The 3,573-nt window shown below is 36.0% G+C and overlaps 1 long non-coding RNA gene across 5 annotated transcripts; it reads left to right on the top strand.

Annotated features, from left to right (window-relative positions):
* The first annotated feature begins 224 nt into the window (after positions 1-224).
* Positions 225-3,248, top strand: LOC148266306 (uncharacterized). 5 transcript variants are annotated; one of them, XR_015818440.1, is made up of 3 exons: positions 489-952; positions 1,953-2,000; positions 2,193-3,248. It is a non-coding gene; the product is annotated as an uncharacterized LOC148266306 (long non-coding RNA). The 5 variants fall into 5 exon arrangements; XR_015818437.1 differs by lacking the exon at positions 1,953-2,000 and having other exon boundaries at positions 225-952; XR_015818439.1 differs by lacking the exon at positions 2,193-3,248 and having other exon boundaries at positions 225-952; positions 1,953-2,175.
* The last annotated feature ends 325 nt before the right edge of the window (positions 3,249-3,573 follow it).

Raw genomic sequence — 3,573 nt, 5'->3', positions numbered from 1 at the left:
TGATAATTTTATGATCTAATTTTGTAATATTTGACTTTAATTAAATATAAATTTAAAAAGTTGTAAATAATTAACTAAATATGAAGAAATTAAAATTTAGACATAAAATTGATTAAATTTAGGCTGAGGATTTAATTGAAGAATTTTCAGAAATTAAAGATTTTTTATAAATTTAAATGCCCTAAATGAATAATTTTCAAGGTAACGGCCAAAATTGCAAATATTAAGAACGATGCACAGGTGGCAGGAGACGGAAATGGACGGTCAGGATTGAACTGATCGGAGGCCGATCCAATAGCTCTCAAACGCAGACAATCAGACGGTTTAGATTCAATCTGATGAGATCTAATGACTGGGAAATTGGGTATTTAACAGAAACCATTTAGGGTTTCCTTGAAAGGAGCTGCGATCGGGAGTTGAGAGAGCTGAGTTCAAGCGTAAGGAAGAGAGGGAGGAAAAGAGAGAGAAGGGGGGGTGTGGGCGGCCCGGGGGGGGGGGGGGGGGAGGGGGCGAAAGTGAGAGCTGAGCGAGAGGGAGAATAAAGCACGTCGAGAGAGGGAGGAGCGTCGAGGGGATTTGAGAGAGGAAAGAGTATGGCCCGGGTCGAGCGAGGGGAGAAAAGTGAGCGGACGGAGGGAGGAGCATCTCGAAGTCATCAGAGTCGGAAGAAGAAGAGGAATCGCCGAACCCCAAAGTCGTTCGGGTCTTCGTTGTACCGAACCCAAACCCAGTTTTGGAAGCTAGAGTGCTCACGTCGACGCAGTGAGACGAAGGTTGGTCCGCGGATACCGGAGAATCGAACCTTGCCATCAGTAAATTACCCGAAACCGTGGCTAATAATATTTTTCTTTTAGATTTTAGTTCGTTTTTGTTAGATTAATTTGTTGGCGCAAGCGTGTGGTGATTCTAGGCCATTAAACGAGCTTTGAAGACGATCTGTGCGAAGGAGTTTGTAAGTATCCTATTCAATTCTAAGCATGGGTTTGGATTTATCATTCCATGCATGTTTTTATTAATCTGTTTGCTTGAAGTATAATAGATACAGATAACTGAGAAGAACAGAAACCCGAACACTGTTCAGGCAGTGTGAACTTGCCAGGATGGAGTGGAGGACATTTGATGTATTGTGGTTGCATGTACATATCCATGTTTCCTTGGCGATTGAGTGACTGCATAATTGTTGTGGGACATTGTCTGAAAAGGAATTGAGATTAGAGAATCGTGATAAGATCAAAATAAAACTGTAAAATGAAAGTGATAAATATTTGAGAAAATAAGTGAGTGAAATTAGTGATAGAAAAAGAGACATTAATTGAGAAATAATAAAAGAAAAAGAAAAAGAAATAAAATACCATAAGAAAATAATTAAAATAAGAATTAAAAAGTTTAATTGAACGACGGAATCAAGTGAAGGGAGTAGATAAAGTGAAGACTGGGTGGACCTTGAGATACCTTATTTGTTTAGTTTGAATCGAGGAGGGGAGTGTGCATGTGTCGTTGAAAGAATGAACCTGCACATGGTAATGTGAGATTGTGTGTGTGTGATTCATGTGATGAAGGAATCTTATTTGTCTCTCCTTGATGACGATGTAAATGATATTGTACGATGAAATCTTAGATGTATTATGCTGAGTGTAGATGTGATATCTCTAAGTGTATTTGTGATATTTTGAGAGTAGATATAATTTTCGAGTGTAATTGTGATATTCGAATAAAATATGTAAAATTTCGACATAAGAATTAATTATTAAAGATAAGTTTATTATTAAATGTAAATATCGTAGAGTTAAAAACAACGTGAAAAATTATAAAGAATTTATTGTTTGGGAAATTTTAGTATTGCATTTATTATATGTATGTATGTGTTTGCATGATGCTTGATTTGGATGTAGAATAATATGAACATTTTCTGAGTTGGTGAAGTTCATTAAATTTCACAATGATATTTTTAGAGTATGTGAATCCAGAGCAACTGTCAGACGAGTGAAGGGCGTGTGAAGGTATCCTAATAAGTGTATTTTATTTTTATTAAACTCTACATTTTTACCTAATGGTCTATATATAAATGTTGTATATATTATAAAGGATGTTCTAGTTTATTTTCAATTTCTGAGTTGTACATATGAATGTTTTGTGGGTCCTATTAGTTGGGAATGATATGAGTACATTCGTGTCTGATTATTGAGTTTCAGGGTGTTACAGGTGGTAGGAGAACCCATATTCCTAGGATCATCCCTTGTTGATGTGATAATAGATGAGGGGAATCCCGGTGACAATCAATAATAGTGTGCTTCCAGGACACACTAGGAAGTACTCTCGAATAGAAAGTACTTAAACTGGATCTACCCAAATCCAAGCCTACGACCAGAAGAAAAGTGAATTAAGGAGGACCTAAATAGCCTTGGACATCGCTATAGAAGGAGAAATAAGAGAAGACCCGGAATGAGGAAGTTACCGATGCCTTTTGGCTAAGGAAAGACTCAATCATAGAATTTTGCCTTAAGAGGAAGCCCAAAACATAATATGGGTATGGGTACCCATTGGGTATGCATTTGTGGGCATGTACATGTGTGAGAAAAAGTACTACACATGCAAGATTTCTACCTATACGAAGGAGCATGCAGAGCATGCAGGAAAGTGCAAACAGAGTGTAGTATGGGCATGCATGTGTGTGCACGTGCATCAGCCGGACGTGCATGTGTGAGCGAAGCTTGCTGCATGCATGCCACGTTCGTGTGCACGAAGGGTTTTTTGCGTGCGCTTGACGCACACAACCAATAGGCGTGCGCGCCAGTTGCATGCGGTCAGCTTGGCAGTAACACCTTGAGTGTAGTTTGGATTTCTTTCTCTTGTTTTCCTAATTTTCCTATGACTCAAGTAGTAAGGGACTTCTACAAAAATTTCACTTGTGATTAAAATTCAAAATTAAGGAGGAATTCTACTCAAATTAAAAGTCCAAAAGAGATGAAGACGCATGGATATTCGGACAAAGAGAGAAGAATTTTTTTATGCAATTATTTTAATTTTTTAATTATTTTATTAATTTAGATAATGATTTAATTAATTTATTATTTTTGTTAAGTGTTTTAGTCAAATTAAGTTTAATTATTCAAGTGGGAATATGTAATCCTACTTCTATTCGTGTTAGACAAGTGAAATTAATATAAAAGCTTCAATCTTTAGGTCGTAAACAGAACTTTCAGAATTCAAATAAATAAAATTTCAAGCTTTTGCTTGCTTATTAAAAATTAGCTTTTGCTAAATTTTTTTTGAGTGTTCTTTAAGTTAAGGAGCTTTAGAAATCTTGTTGAGTCAAAGAATCATGATTGATTTATTGGGTAAACTATCTTGTCAGTCCTTATTCTTTTATTTTTTCCAATTCCCATGACTTTTGCATTCACATTGTTAGGTGTAGTTCAAGTAGGGTGGGTAAATTATATCATGTGGTCCTTTATTATAAGCATGTTCGGAGTACACTATACTTTTCGCTTAATGAAATAAAACATAACGAGACTTTCATTATTACAAAAATGCAGAAGTTCACATCCCTTACATATGTACATTAAATACATA

The sequence above is a fragment of the Carica papaya genome, chromosome 4, assembly GCF_054855325.1.
Source record: "Carica papaya isolate Zhongbai chromosome 4, ASM5485532v1, whole genome shotgun sequence".
Lineage (NCBI taxonomy): Eukaryota > Viridiplantae > Streptophyta > Magnoliopsida > Brassicales > Caricaceae > Carica > Carica papaya.
The sequence above is the reverse complement of the archived record's forward strand: the minus strand, read 5'-3'. Positions and strand labels throughout refer to the sequence as shown.